Here is a 16,412-nt window from a genome sequence, read left to right as displayed (position 1 = left end):
TGTATTGGCTTTCTGGCATCTAATGGTACTTCTGTGTTCTTACACCTAAGGTTCGCATTAACTTGTGTCTCTCCTACATTTTCATTCATCAAGTTTTATCTATAGACACACAGCATGTTGAGTTGTTTGTATTTCTCATATTTTATTTAGTTTTATTCACAGATGGATGCTCATGGGCCAAGGGGGCATCATGAAACACAAGGTTGTTAGTAAGCAAGCCCAATGATGAAGCATGTCACAATTTTGTGAGTGAGGGCAGTTTGTTCTCACTGAGCACGTGCCAACTTTTATTTTCACTTTCCTACTCCTTTGTGTGTGTTGCGCTGACAGTACTCCCTCTGGCAGGGGGGCAGGCTGCTGACTCAGACTGGCATCAGCTCTATTGCTGGCACTGGTGGGCTCAGCCTGTGTGACATGGTAACTCACGGAATCCATACCGCTGGGCTGGTGAGCATATGGCAATTCTGACCAGCTTCACCAAAATGGCAAGTCAGGCGTGGCCAACTCTGGGTCCGGGAATCGATCCTCATCCACAATGCCGTGGTGCGAGCGGCGAAGAGGACCTGAGCTACCATTAATTTGCCCAACACACTGACAAGTGTCAGTGAACACTTCCTGAAATGCCACGCACTCGCAACGCTGCGGGTAGCGCGGGCCGGCAGCACTGCAGGGTTACCCCGTGACTCAGCCCCCCACTTATTAAAATGTCTCAAGGCTTCACAATTATATTTTAAGTATCTAAGTAGTCAAGTCATTGGGTAGTGCCGCGTCATATCGGCCCGTGGTGTGTCCAGTCCCAATACACTGTACAAAGTAGAGAGCTGCGAGGAGCAGATCATGAGAACGCCCCTGAAACCTAACGGGAACAGCGCGCAACATGCATTGCCACTCTGTCATGGTGCATTATAGCAGCTGAGGAGGCGCAATAATGTGTGACTTCGGATTTCAGCGCGGTGATGCGGACCACCACACTGAAATGTGTTAGTCTAACGCCTGATGCATGGTACGTGGCAGGGCTGGCCATACTGATGCAACTAAACTGAGGTCGTGGGCATGTGGCGTGCCTGTCAGAATCTCAGCTATAAAGAATGATTTTTATTTTGCTACTGTGAGTTGTCAGTGAGTGTGTTTTTAAATACAGCAGCCTGCCAGGCTGTGACCTAGACTACTGTTAGCTGACCATGTATGCTATGTACCATGATGTGCATCTGAAAAACCTGATAAATAAAGAGTTAAAAAAAATTAAATGAAAAATAAATAAGCTGTCCAGTTTAATTGCACCACTAACACATATTCTCGTATATTTAATGAAATATAAACTGTCACTTCCAGTTGCCAACATTCTGTAAACACTCTTTAGTCCTCTGCATCAGTATTTTGAAGATGCTCATGTGAAGTGAAGCTGTAAATACTTTCTAAGACATCTAAAAACCCAGGCATTTCCTTCAACAAGATGCTTGTTTGTGTATATTCACTCGAGACTGGATGTGATGGTTCTTTAAGTGCCCAGCAGAGGGCGCACCTCGCCTGCATAGATGAATCCACTGAGCACATTGTATGAAAGGGAGAAGGGTTTTCTGTTCCAGGTCAGCTGTGGCAGAGACCGCACCAGCAACGGATGTTAAAAACACTTCCGGCTACGGCGGCTACCGGCTAATCAATGTGTGTCCAGCCTGCTGCAGAGGAAGAAGGACGCCGTGCCTGTGCAGTGATTTTCATCTTCAGACACTCACAGACACCCCCCTCCCCAGACTCCAAATCTGTACCTTCCCCACCCCAGCCCTAGGAGGAGGAGAGTGCCTGGAAATGTCTGCACAGGTTTCTGCTCAGGTAGGAGATTGTCAGCACCTTGTGCTGTGTTTGTAGAAATAGACTGAATAATCCTGGAGGAAATCTCCTTCAGGAGCCAGGCCCTTCTATCCAGGGACCTCTGGGGGGCTTTCCGTCCGGCCCTGGGGGTGTTTGTGGTCATCATTTGTTTTAAAGAGAGGATATGTGCACTGCATCTTAATGCACTGTGAGAAATATGTGCTCACTGCACTGCATTTCACGGCACTATGAGAAATCTGTGCACGCTGAGCTGCATCTTACTGCACTGTGAGGAATCTGTGCGCACTTAATGCACTGTGACAGATCTGTGCACACTGCACTTTACAGCACTATAAGGAATCTGTGTCACGACAATGCATCTTACTGTACTGAGGAGTTTGTGCCACTGCACTGCATCTTACTGCATTGTAAAAAATGTGTTCACATTGCAATGCATCGTAGCGCTCTATGAGAAATCTGTGCATACTCTTTTCTCAGCTCTCGCTGTTAGTTTGTTGACATGCCCACCTGTACCCCTGTGTCAGAAGCATGTCCCCCAGGCAGCTGAACGTCAAGGCTCCCCTGCTGCCCCTTGACCCTGTTTTCATATCTCAGACTAGGTAAAACCTCTGTCATTGCAATAGTTTCCAGCGGCATAGGTTGGCTTATAGCATTATCTGCTGCAGAGGTTGTGTGTCTGCTGCAGGGATTGTGGGTGTGTGCACTGACCTTGGGTCTGCCAGGTAGGAAGCCTTTCAAGCAGTGGAACGTTCATGTCTGTGTTTTTAATGTACCTCTGCAGGTTGGATGTGTGTGTGCATGTGAACAGGGTAGAGTTGTGTTTGCAGTCTGTGTGTGTGTGTATGAGGCGCGTCTACAGTGTGTCTTTTTCAAGTGTGTCTGTCTTAGCAGATGTTGGCAGGACTGTCAGTCATTCTTCTTGGCCTCTCCTCTATGTACCGAAATCTTTAGGATCACTTGCTGTAAGAATAGTCGGGTACTACTCGGCACATGGAAGACATCTGAGCAAAGTCACATGTGAAGTTCTAGTTCTTCTCCATAGTTTGGAAGAATTAGGCAGCTTTGAGTGAGACTTCAGCACGACTTTCAAATATGTGAGTGCCCACAAGCACCCAGGGCTACTTGTATGACAATGCTGCAAGGGGTTGCTGCACTCTCTCATCAACGGTGTGTTGATGAGGATTGTGCTAGGATTTGAAGCCTACTTGAAGTCATTCTGCTCCAGTTGTCACTTCAGCAGGAAGGGGAGAACAAGATGAGCGAGCAGAAAAGGCAAGAAGAGGTCAGAGAAGAGAAATAAGAGTGATACAGAGAGAAAACACACGAAGGGTGGAGAAAAGTAATTAATAGATTTCGGCCAAAATATGAAAGAAAGACATTTGTAGGGGTAGGAGCGAGCAGTTTAAAAGATGGCCAAGAAAAGAAATGTAATTAACATTATTTATAGATTGCCAAAAGTTGATTATACGTTCTGAGCTAAAAATGTGATTTAAGTGTGACGTGAATGTGAGTCTTCAAGAGTTATAGGTGTAATGTGCTGTTTAGTGGTACCAATATTTAAGCCAATTTTAGAGCTATGGATCTGAGATTTAATCCCAATCACTGAACGGTGTAAATGAACCAAATGGAGGGATCAATATATTTTCGGTGGGTTACCAATTTCAGCTCTAGTGAGATAGTTTAGAGGCCCCAGGTTCCAACTGTCCTCCTTAAGTGGGTTTATGCACATACAGCACAGATCTGTGTTACCTATGTAGCACACATACCAATCCCAATAAGTGCTGTTGGGAATTGTCCTTTCTAGGGTGCTTTCTCTCAACAATTTTTCAGCTTTTTCCCCTCCCGGTTTTCTGCTGATCTATGTGCTAGCCCAAGGACTTTGATCTCTTTTTACACTGCCATTGAGTGCCAATCTGCTGTGCTTGTCATATACATACTAGTGATTAGTATATAGATGATTGGCCAAATTGAGTCCCTAGTCTAGAGGTAAGACATGTACCTAGGGCATGTAACTCAACACCTCCTGCGTGGGCCAGCAGAACTGGTTGTGCCACCCACAGAGGTAGTTCTTTAAATGTACCACAGCTTTGCCATGACCTGGCCTGTGTGTGCAGGTTACTGTTACTAGGCTTGGCATTTAAGAAGACATTTGCCAAGGCTCTGCATGTCTCTTGCTATATCTGAGTACTCCCAGGGGACAGGGTGCGTTGTCGGGAAGAGGTAGGGCATGTGTATGTGTGCGTTACATACACTGGTAGTGAATGGCACAGAGTAGTGTGTTTGGTACAGTAGGGCTTGCTTCTCGTATTGTATTGGCCTGAGGGATCTGTGGAAAGGCTATTGAGCTGGATTTCCTGCATGCAGAAGAGTGTCAGTATAGTGTTTGATATCGATGAGTTCGTAATGGCGAACCTGCGCCGGTGGTGTGAGTGAATTCGACATTTTGATGGTGGAAAAAACACTTTGGGAAAGTGGGAATGTCAGTACTCATGGCTCTGTATGCCTATCCACCTGTCTCCAATTCACAGCTGGCTGCTGGGGGATGGCTACATCTGTGCATTTCTGATACGACAGCCATAAACTAGGGGCTCAAGGCATACTGTAGACCTCTCACTCTGAAGGGCCTTCCTGTGTTGGTTAAGAGGGGGTGGAATTGGCACCTGCAATCCAAGTGGCAGGGTTGTGGCCCCACTAAAGATACTGATCAAGCCTCCCATGGTAGGATGTCAGACATGACAACATTTAGAGAGGGTCCGTGCATTTCAAAGGTGGCCTTTTGAGCTGATCTCATCTTCATAGGTCATTGTGGGTATAACCACTGGGGCTCTGCCTTTAGGAGTTAAAGACGCTTTGGGGATTGGAAACATACTACGCTGGTTCAATGCTGGGGCATCAACAAGAAGAACTCTTGGAGCGGGGGCTGCAACTGGATTATCTGCAGACTTGTGGTGGCCTGGGGCTTATTATGCTCTAGGAAGGGGACTATCATTTGGTGGATTTTGCCTGGATGTTGCTGGCCTGCAGCTAATTGGCAACTGTTGTGGCCCAGGTCCCCAAGCACTCTCCAAGGGCTGGTTGACTGGCCTCCTGTTCACAAGTTCCCAGGGACAAAAAAGATCTCCCTGTTTCCACAAGATCATAAGGACCGCGCAGGGCAAGGCATAAACATGTGGAAGTGATTGTCCGTTGAGACAAGGACCCTCCCGACGTGTGCCATCATCCGACTGTGCTGAAGAGTGAGCTGGTAAAGTTCAGTGGCACACCTGGGGGGGCTATAGAGTGACAAGTTCGATGGGTGCAGGGGCATTTGATGAGTCCGAGAGGCCCTAGCTTTCAGCCCGAAACCTCTGCTAGTTAGTATTCCTTAGCTTATGGTTTCTGAGCAGTGTTGAGAGAAGTTTGCAGAGTATGCGATAGCCAAGCTGGCAGCATAGACTGTGTCCGACCTCCAGATTGGGTGGACGACATTGCCTGACATTGCGGCCTCAGTCTGAGGTCACCGGCTCCTTCTCCCCAGACTCACGCCACAGGTACTACGTTGTTAAGGATAGCGTGACTGGAGGTCTCGTCGTGCCTTGTGTGCACCCACGACTTGCTCCCTGGAGCAACTGTAGCTCCTACCTCTCCCAGAGGCGAAATCATTCTCCAAATTGGGAGCGCGCCAGCTTCTGGTGTTGTAGTCTTTTTCCTGCGTGGAGGATAGTGATCCCAAACTCGTGACGGTGCCAGTGGGTGCCTGAGGACCTAACCTGGATAAACAAAAACACATAACAGTTTCCTTCCGCTTTAGGTGGTTCCTTAATCTAATCAAAGTTTCGACAGCAGGGGCAACGTGTATCCTTGGCTGGTGTAGTTTGAGTGGCTGAGGGGCTAAGTCACAAGGTGTAGAGAGAACCTGTGATTTTTTTACCAATAAAAGTATATGGAGTACGCGATAACGGGAATGTTGTGGTTTATGCTAATGTGTTAGCGGAAAAGTGGAATACCTCTGAACAGCCTGGATATGTTTCTTTTACTTTTAATGTGGAAGGTATTGCTTATATTGTGAACACCTCGGGGACGTATACACGTGGGTGTATGTTGCTCACAATGCTGAAGGGATAATGGTGCAGGTGAACACCCAGGACAATTACATACATGTGAATGCCGTTTTGCTGCTAATGGAAGAGTTTGAAATTTTCATATAACTGTAAAGTATATAAGCAATGTGTATGTCGTGTTGATTTCAATGTGTGTGCAATTCAAAGACCAGTGTTGTATACATACCGTGTGGAGTCTTTATGTAGCATCCACGGGGTGTTGCTAGGTTAAGGGTTGTGCCAATACTTCACACTTTGACCCTGAGGATAAGCCTGACTGCTCTGTGCCAAGCTATCCAAGGATGAGCGTAGGTTATCAGACAAGTGTATCATACTCATCCTATCTAGGACAGTGGATTCTGCCTGGCTTTGATGCATCCCAACCAGAAACCGCTGGGTCTAACAAATTCCTAATAAAAAAAATAATAGGATTTTTTTTTAAGCTGCACCAGTTTTGCACCCAAGACCACCTCAATCTGTCCCAACTCTAGACATGTTTTTGAAGAGCCATGTCTTCAGCTTCTTGCTTAGCTCAAGAAGTGAGGAGGAGGCTCTGATGTGTTGAGGGAAGATGTTCCACACTTTAGGAGTGATGTATGAGAAGAGTTGGCCTCCGGATCTGTTTCTGTGTATGCATGAGATGTGTCTGAGTACGAGTCTGTCTGAACAGAGGTGCATAGGGGGTTGGGAAGGTGATGCAGTTGTTAATGTAGGCTGGGATTTGTTGGGTAGTGCCTTCAATGTGTGGATGAGGAGTTTGAATTGTGGGCACTTTAGTGCCTTGAATGTGTGAGCGAGGAGTTGAAATGAGGGCACTTATGTATCTGGAGCCAGGGAGCTGTGTTATGTGTTCTGAGTGGGAAGTTGAGGATACGTCTGACTGCTGCATTTTTGGTGTTTTCAGCCTTCTGCTGAGCTGTTTGATGATTCCTGCATACAGAGAGTTCCCGTAGTCCAAACTACTGTTGATGAGTGTGTGGATGACGGTCTTATGGTGATTCTCAGGAGCCATCTTTAGGGTGTGGAAGCAGTGACGGCATTGACCTGTGTGAACCTGTCCACCTTTTTGTTGATGATGATCCCTGGGTTGCTGATGCGCGAGCTGGAGGTGGGAGTAGGTCCTAGGTTGGATGGCCATCAGATGGAGTCCCATGGACAGGTGTGGTTTCCAAAGATCAACACTTCTATCTTCTCAGTGTTGAGTTTGAGACAGTTAAACTTCATCCTGGTGGCTACTTCCATCATGCAGGACGTGAACTTGTTCCTTGTGTTGTGGATTTTGTCCGAGAGGGACAGTATTAGTTATGTGTCGTCAGTGTAGGAGAGGATGTTCATGTAATGGGTGTGGATAGCGTTGGCCAGTGGGGTTGTGTAAGTGCTGAATCGTCTCCGGCCGAGGACACAATTCAACATCTGGAAGGAGCAGATCAATTGCGTGCAGGTCCTTGAATCTCGATCTTGTGAAGGCGCCTGATGAGGATGGGATGTGGTACTATGTGGCACGCCGCCAAGAAGTACAATAGGAGGAAGGCCTTACTCGCTCCTCTGTGTAGGATCATGCGAATGGCATAGGTAGGTTCAATGAGCTCTGTTTCCATACTCTCATGGGGCCTGCATCCAGACTGGGTGGCATTGAGGAGCTGGTGTTTGACGAGGTAGCTTCGGGGGGGCTGGCGTCCAGCTTGAGGTCGGTGGCTGTGGGGGTCCGGAGGGTGGTGAAGGTTAGGCGGCAGTGTCGGCAGAAATGGCCGTGGGTGGTGTTCGGCGTAGACAGCTGGCAGTTGTTGTTCCTTCCACGGTTGGGTGCGAGGAGGGCAGCTGAGTCGTAGCGGTGGGTGGTCCGAGATCCAGGGTCTCTGATGCTAGTCGGGTCACAGACGGGCTTCCACAGTGGCTGCCATTAAATAGGGAAGGGGGAGGGAAGCGGAGCTGGGAGGCAGGAGCAGGAAAGGCAGGGGTAGGAGCCGCAGGGGCACTAGCGGCGGAAAAAGGGCCGCAAAACCAGGCACAGAGGACCAAAACAAAGGGCACAGGCACAACAGTGAGGAAAAAGGGGCAAAAATAAAACAGAATCACAGAAAATAAACAAACACCAGGCACAACAATAAAAAGACAGACGGTAAATGGGTACAACATGCAGGCAGACAACAGCGGGCCTCAAACACCTACCAGGAGAGGTGTAGGTGGCAGCAGCACAACAGCAGAGCTGCAGGGGCAGAGAGCAGGAGGTAGGTCTACACTTTAGGAGTGATGTATGAGAAGGGTTGTCCTCCGGATTTGTTTCTGTGTATGCGTGAGATGTGTCTGAGTATTAGTCTGGCTGAACGGAGGTGCATAGGTGGTTGATGGAAGGAGAAGCTGGTGTTAATGTAGGCAGGGATTTGTTGGGTAGTGCCTTGAATGTGTGGGTGAGGAGTTTGAATTGTGGGCGCTTTAGTGCCTTGAATGTGTGGGTCAGGAGTTTGAACTGTGGACGCTTATATATCTGGAGCCAGGGAGCTGTGATATGTGTTCTGAGTGGGAGGTTGAGGATACGTCTGGCTGCTGCGTTTTGGGTGGTTTGCAGCCTTCTGGTGAGCTGTTTGATGATTCCTGCATACAGAGAGTTCCTGTAGTCCAAACTACTGTTGATGAGTGTGTGGATGACGGTCTTATGGCGATTCTCAGGAGCCATTTGAAAATGTTCTTTAGGGTGTGGAAGCAGTGACGGCATTGACCTGTGTGAACCTGTCCACCTTTTTGTTGATGATAAGCCCTAGGTTGCTGCTGTGCGAGCTGGAGGTGGGAGTAGGTCCTAGGTTGGATGGCCATCAGGTGGAGTCCCATGGACAGGTGTTGTTTCCAAAGATCAACACTTCGATCTTGTCAGTGTTGAGTTTGAGACAGTTAAACTTCATCCTGGTGGCTACTTCCATCATGCAGGCAGTGAACTTGTTCCTTGAGTTGTGAATTTTGTCTGAGAGGGACAGTATTAGTTGTGTGGCGTCAGTGTAGGAGAGGATATTGATGTAGTGGGTATGGATGGCGTTGGCCGGTGGGGTTATGTAAGTGATGAATAGTGTCCTTCTGAGGAGTGAACCTTGAGGTGCTCTGCAGATGAGATTTTTGGTTTCCAAGGAGTATGATGTCAGGTTGACTGTCAGAGTTCTTTTTATCTGGAAGGAGCAGATCAATTGCGTGCAGGTTCTTGAATCTCAATCTTGTGAAGGAGCCAGATGAGCATGAGATGTGCTACCATGTGACACGCCGCCAAAAGGTCGAATAGGATGATGGCCTTACCCCCTCCTCTGTCTAGGATCATGTGAATGGCGTAGGTGGGTTCAATGAGCTTTGTTTCCATACTCTGGTTGGGCCTGCATCCAGATTGAATGGCATTGAGGAGCTGGTGGTTCACGAGGTAGCTGGTCAGACACTTCTTGATGGTTTTCTCTTGGACTTTGGCCATGTATGATAGGAGGGTGATTAGTCAGTAGCTGGAGAGTATGGTGAGGTCCTCAGAGGGTTTCCTCTGCATGGCTGTGACAGCTGCCTTACTCCGGGTTTCTAGGAAGAGGACCGCATTGATGGAGTCATTCAGGATGGGAGTGAGGACTTCACTGATGGTGGTTAGACCTTTGTTGAAAGTGTGGTGGGGGCATGGGTCTAATGGGTCCCGGATTGGATGGTCTTCATGGTTGCGGAAGTCTCTTTTGTGGAGATGTCGTTCTACATGTTCAAGGTCCATTCTTCAGCTGAGATTGGAAGACTGGCTACGAGGTTGCTGGAGTCAGGTTGAAGTTGGCGTAGGTGGATGTGATCTCCTTCCAAAAGAAGTTACAGAGATTTTTGCAATGGGTCGTGTAAGGAGAGATGTTGCTGGTGGTGGCTGCAGCACCGTGAATTTTCTGACTATGAAGAAGATTTATTTGGTGCTGTTGTTGCTGACTTCGATGCATTGGGTGTGGGCTGTTCGCTTGGCATTTCAGACATGCTGGTGGAAGCATGTCAGGGCAGATTAGAAGATGCCATTGTCTGCTGTGTCTTGGATCATTCTCTACTTGCTCTCCATATGCTTACGGTGCTGCATTGCCATCCTGAGTTCTCCTGTTTACCAGCTGGCTTGCTTTTGTGATCTGGATTTTTTTTTCTGTGCATTAGGGGGGCCATTTTGTTGGTGCAGGTGGTGATCCATTCATTGAAGTTTTTGATGTCTTCCACTAGGTTGCCGGTGTGCTTTGAGAGGCATATGGAGAGGGCAGAAGCCCAATCCGTCTCTGAGATGTTCTTCCAGCAGCGGCGACCTGTCCAGAGGTGGGGGATCTCCTGTGATCCAGGATGGTGAGCTTGAAACTCAAAAGGGTGTTGTCTGTTCAGGTGATGGGCTTTGGTTTGTAGACTCCTATGTTGTTTAGTGTGGAAAGGAGAGGGTCCAGGAAGTGTTTGGCAGTTTGGGTGGGTCTGGTGATATGATGAGTAATGTTAGGGTTCAAAAGGCTTTTGAGGAGGGTATTTGAATTTTAGTCATTACGGTCCTCTAGGTGAAAGTTCGGGTCTCAAAGGAGGATGAAAGTTCTGGAGTTGATGGTAATCTCAGAACTAGATTCATTCCAATTTCCAGTCTTTCTGTTACACAGAACTATATCTCTATATTATCAAAGTCCGGAGATGACTTTTCCCATTTTTCTTCTGTATTTTACTTCGGGACTGCTGGCTTATCTCTGACCCAATGAGAACCTCATTTAGTTTGTGAACACCTGAGGGAAAAAAGAAATTGCTGTTTTCCCCACACGGGGTTCGGTCCCTGTGAAGGTTACCTTCTTCAGATAGCAACCGTTGTATCCTCTCTGGTTAATTACTTGATGTCTGGAATACTGCGTGGGATACACATCCAGTATCCTGTGATCCCATACTCTTTAACAAGCGACTAAAAATGGTCAAAGTTTACCCCAATCACACTGAGGGTGGACAGTTCCCCTACTAACAATGCTATGATGTGACTGGCTGTGGTGGCAGCAGATTATTCGTCAGGGTACCACTGTGCTCACTTGCAACCCTAAGGGGAATACTGCTGGGAGAGGGTGGGGAGAGCAGGTATGTGTCTGTCTGTCCGTCTGGCTGTTTGCTATTATATGCTGGTTGTCCGGTGAGTCACCACAAACCACAGGCTCCTTCCAGCCCAGCTGGCCTCAGAGCAACAACAAGCATCATCCAGGGCAATGGTGCTGTACAAACACATTTTCTGTTGGTCGTTCTGTGACCACAGGTGTCATGGCACTAGGGAACCAAGAACAAACTGATAGATGTGAAACAGACAGACAAAGCACAAGCCATGGTAGCAGGATAAAACATATTGTCTCAGCTCTCCTGAAACAATTATAACTTTACAATGGGACGGAATGAGTTGAGGGGCCGAAGATAGTTCAATTTGGATGTGCTGCCTAAGTTCACCGAAGGGCCCCCAGTCACATCTAGCCCTCTGGAAGGAAAGAAAATGACGCTGGACCCGGGCGCTGGATTGCAGAAGCGACATAGGAGTGTGGGGCACCAACACATCAGCCAACGAGGTTGGACTGCCTTTGCACTCTGTAAATGACCCGATGAGTAAGACAGAGAATTTTAAAGTGGATCAGTTTTTTGCCTGTAAGCCACTGAAGAAACTTGATGAAATGTCTGCATCCCTAACTCTAGTATTATTGGTATATTGTGACTACACTTTAGTCTTTCCAATGCAGTTTCCTGCAAGCCGATGTAGAAAATAAACGTTCTTACCCCCTCCATTTGTTTAGAGCTGTGGAGCAATGGCAATATCATATCATGATCCACGGTTGTAAAATGCAAGAAGAGGAAACTTTTTGAATTTAAGGATGGAAAGTTAAATGTGGTGACCAGGTTCTTAATCATTTCAGCTACAACTGGCATGGGCCAGTGGTCCAACTTCCCAGCTGAGGTAATTCCATCAGCGACAAGAACTTCTGTTTTATCTCTGTTCATCTGAATATATTTAGTAGGCATCAGGACATAAATGACTGTCAAGCAGACCCCCAGATGACTGAGTGCAAGGAAGAACTGTGTGTCATTGGCATAGGCTTACACTTTCAAACCAAAGGAGTGGACTAACCCCTCAGTGCTGCCACATAAAGATTAAAGAGAGAGGGTGAGGTAGCATAGCCCTTGAGCTGCTCAGTTATATTGCTGAGCGAAAGAGAAAAGTTCAGAGAAGCCCCACACTGAAAGGAGCAGAATGATTGGAAAGTCTGCTTGCAATGCCTTCCATCAAGGAAAATTCGACCAAAAGCGAGTGTTTGACAGTCTCTAAAGCAGTTTAGAGATTGAACTCAGACTTTAAACTTCCTCCACCACTAAAAACTACTGCAACTGGAAGCTTTCAAGGCACGGCAGCAGAATCTATTCCAGGTGACTCCATAGAGGGCACTGACTCAGCACTGCCTTTATCTCCATTTGAGTTTCATGCAGCTACCAGACCAGTTGAGGCCTTAATTAGTCTAACCCTGCACTATGTCTTGACTTGATACCAAGCACTGGGCCTTGATAAACTGATCACAGAGCGCCCAATCTGTAAAAATAAAAGTGTAAACACGTATAATGGAAATGTATCACATTATGGTGACTGCCATTTTCCCGTATTGTCATTTGCCCAGTTTCCCTTTGAGGCACCCTTGTACACACCACAATGTTTGGTAGGTGATCCATTTGCCATATCATCATGGTAAGAGAGTTACCCAGCATTCTGCTGAAGTAAAATCTAACGTTTTTCAAGTTGTGAAATGTTCAAATTGGAATTTCATTACAAGACCGGAGGCTATCATTATGCAAATACTTTTATTTGCTGCCCAAACATGCAGCCCTTTAAAGAATGTTATTACATCACAATCAATAGAACATTAGTAACATGACAAGTAGACTGTGCTGGTTCCAAACATCCTCTTTTTTGTTCGCTGCCCTGACACAGCTAAGTACCATTTATTTTCTTTCTGGTGTTTTGCCTTGATTGAATAGATTGATCTTTCTTTTTTGACAATATGATATCATCATACACATATGTTAACTCTAGGATTTATACGCATCATGTATTTTTAAATAAGTATTTCTCTTTCAGCACTCCTTCCAATTTATGGCAGGTTTACCCCCTTTAATGAAACTTTACTAATTCCCCTTTCTTAAATGTGCTAATAACGATCGTATGTATTTACGATATTCCATTTGCATATTGAACTCTCCTTTAGAACGCGCTCATGATGGAGGTTTTTTTCCCACCCTTTTCAAGTGAAATGATAACGTTCGTAACAAGCTTCGTTTTTTAATTGAAATGATAACATTCGTAACAAGCTTCGTCTTCCGTGATATTTGTTTACTTACAATTTTTTAACACAAGCATGGCCTTTTTCACTCTTGATTCCCCGCGTCTCCTAGTGACTAGCTGAGAGACGCAGGAGCGTGCCACGGTCCCCCTCGCGCTGCTTCCTCTTGAATACGGGTCGGACTGGTTTCCATAGTTACGCTGTCTTCGTGAGCATAACGGAAGCCTTTTCCGACCTGCTTCTTCTAATTTAGACGAGAAGACTTACAAAGAAGCACTGCCACCTAGTGGATACTCTAATATTCGCTAGCTTCATCAAGGAAAGCATTCAGTTAGTTTTTCAGGGCATTTTACTCGTTTTTTAGGTCTCGCCTGAGACAGCGCTTTAGCGCTGTTCTGGCAAGACTTATAGTAGGCACTTTTGGAAGTGGAAACGAGTGCATTTCAGGCCGCCAACTGCATGTGCTCCGGGCGCGCGCACCATTTGGCAGCCTGAAAGCATTCGTTTTCTTTCACTTTCACGGCTGCACGGCCGCCCGCGAAAAGTGCTCACCATTTGCCAGCCTGCATTGCCTCTCTCCCCTACCCCCTACCCCCTCCCTTATCCTCTCTTTTATCACACTCTGTAGTGTTCCAAAGAATGTAAACAGGACCCCGCTTCCCGGAGCCTAATTGAAGTCATGCCGATTTTTAGAGCACTACTTCAAATAGCTGTTAGCAAAATATGTTAAAGCATGGCTTGCCGCAGTTACGGACCTCTTCATTCCCAAACTTAACTCCAACCCCTCCCTCTCTTACACTCGCTAACTCCCACTCTCTGCTCCCGCATACTGTTTTTACCTCGTATATTTCCAGGGTGAAAAGGTTTGCTGTCTTTAACATACCAAAGACCCACATTTAAGGAACTTAAGGCCTGCAATTTCCGTTACTCATTTTTCAAAGTGATGGGAGCTCTGCTCTTATCGGCAGTCATCACACCGCCCCACCCGCCGTTTCCCGACACCCTGCAAGTCAGGAATGAAAATACCTCCCCACAGGCCTGCAAGGAAGGCCTCGGTGCGTTGCCTCGGGGCTCCGCTCACTCAACGCTGGAAACAAGTGTACAAGTTACTTCCCTTAAAGACGATTAATTAAGCGTGAAGACGGACACTGCCCGCCCGCCTCGGGACGTGGCCACATGCGGTCCCAGACATGGTATTTTTAGTCTGAATGAAGTCGCGGCTGCTGATTGCACCATCAGCTGAAATATCACATTCCTCCAGCTTTCCTCGGCGAGGTGAGAGGGGAATGTGTTTGACTTAGCATTGTTAGACCAAAATGGCGCTGATGTACATATACGGTTTCTCATTCAAAATAAGAAAATGTAAACAATGAAATAGACGCAGTAACTGAAAATCACATTAAATTGATTCATGTTTTCGCACACCGGTAATGTCTAACGTGTTTTCAGATGCAACTTTTATGTAGGTTCACATGTTGCTTTTTTGGTTGTAGCGGACATATGCTTTTGCCAAAAATATGTCTTTGTGACTCCCCATGAAGCAAATCTGCACTGACCCCCACTCTGCCCCCCATGCTAAGAAATATCATGTTAGGCCTCAAAATTATAGATGTATTGGGCGTGACACCACTTACACTTTTACTGGTGATGACATCGTAGGAAGCAGGCGGCAGTATTTTCAGTGCTGCAGGCAAAATAGCATTTTGCCTGCCAGAGCTCTCGCCAAACATTATTAACAAGCATTTGCAATGCATTAGGTCTTGCATTTACGCGAGTTTGAGCTATTGACATTGCAAATAACAATGCCTATTGGCATTGTCATTTACAATGCCAATAGCTTTAACTCGTGTAACTGCGAGACCTATTGCATTGCAAATGCTTGTTGGGTTAACAAACAGAAACTGCATCCTCAACAACAAGTAGTCTGTTGGTCTTAACATTGATTTGATTTAATTGAATTGATTAACCCTATATATATATATATATATATATACACCTTTGGGTATTGAATTCTTAAGATTTTTTTTTTTGTCATTCAAGCCCTTATTTCTTCATTATAAGAATAATATATATTTATATTATTATAGAATCTGATGGCAACGTCACCCAACACTCCTCTAAGGAAACATTGGATGACAACCTCAAGAGGTTTATTGGAGAAGAATTAAAATCTTCAATCGGCGAGGCAGTAGATGCTGCTCTTTATAAGAGGAAAAGGACTTCCCCTCCGGAGGAGATCTATTTTTCTCTCTCCTATGGGGATTCCCCCTCCACCTCTGGAGTTCAAAAAAGGTTCCAGGTGATCCTCCTATTCCATGGCGATCATGTTATAGGGCATTTACTAAATATTTGGGTGCTATTGGTGGAAATAGATATTGTACAGAAAGAAAAAAGTTATTGTTAGAACACAGTTTAGGATTTGAGCATTTACCACTTTATGAAGTTAGAGAAGAAGATGATGATATTGATGAATACCAAATAGCAGTTAAAAAATGTGAAAAACAATTTGATGATTTACCAAGTTTAATTGTTAATAGGCATGAGTTTTTCACAAGAGAACAACAACAAGATGAGTCAATTGTAACTTACGTTGCTGTTTTATGCACATTATCAGCAGAATGTAAATTTGAAGCTTTTACGTCTCAACTTATTAGAGATCAAATTGTGGTCAGGTGTTGGGATACAAAAGTATAAGAGAAATTGTTCACACTAAAAAATCCTACTTTAGAAGAAACTATAGATATAGTTAAAAGTATAGAACTTTCACGCAAGTCTTCAAAAGAGTTGACGAAGAAAACCGAGTGTTGTGTGTCTGTAGTGAAGGACAGTGGTAAAGAGAATACTAGTTATATACAAAAGGGCACTAATAAAGTTTTTACTAAAAAGAAAAGAGGCAAAAGATAGTTTTTTCTATCAGAATAATATCTGTTTCAGGTGTGGAAATCCAAGGCATGGATTAAATGGTCGTTCCTGTCCGGCTATAAATGTAAAGTGCAGGTTATGTGGCAAGACGGGGCATTTTGCAAAAGTATGTCAGTCACCTAAAGAAAGTATCAAAGTTAATTCTATTGTTGACAGTGAAGTTGGCCAGGGTTCTACCAATGAACAATTCGAGAGAGATTACATTGTGGTTGTACAGGGAGGTAGTGAGATGGATTGTATCGACCCGTATGAAGATATTACGGTTGATTGTAAGACTGTTTAT

The 16,412-nt window shown here is 45.7% G+C and overlaps 1 pseudogene across 1 annotated transcript in view; it reads left to right on the top strand.

The window, feature by feature from the left end:
- Nucleotides 1-1,642: 1,642 nt before the first annotated feature.
- The window catches only part of LOC146839517 (uncharacterized), a 51,848-nt pseudogene continuing 37,078 nt past the window's right edge, over nucleotides 1,643-16,412 (top strand). The window contains exon 1 of the transcript XR_014981097.1: nucleotides 1,643-1,830. The product of XR_014981097.1 is annotated as an uncharacterized LOC146839517 (transcript). The remainder of the gene's footprint in view (nucleotides 1,831-16,412) is intronic.

This window comes from Triturus cristatus, chromosome 4_1 (assembly GCF_964204655.1).
Source record: "Triturus cristatus chromosome 4_1, aTriCri1.1, whole genome shotgun sequence".
In the NCBI taxonomy this organism is placed as follows: domain Eukaryota; kingdom Metazoa; phylum Chordata; class Amphibia; order Caudata; family Salamandridae; genus Triturus; species Triturus cristatus.
The sequence above is the reverse complement of the archived record's forward strand: the minus strand, read 5'-3'. Positions and strand labels throughout refer to the sequence as shown.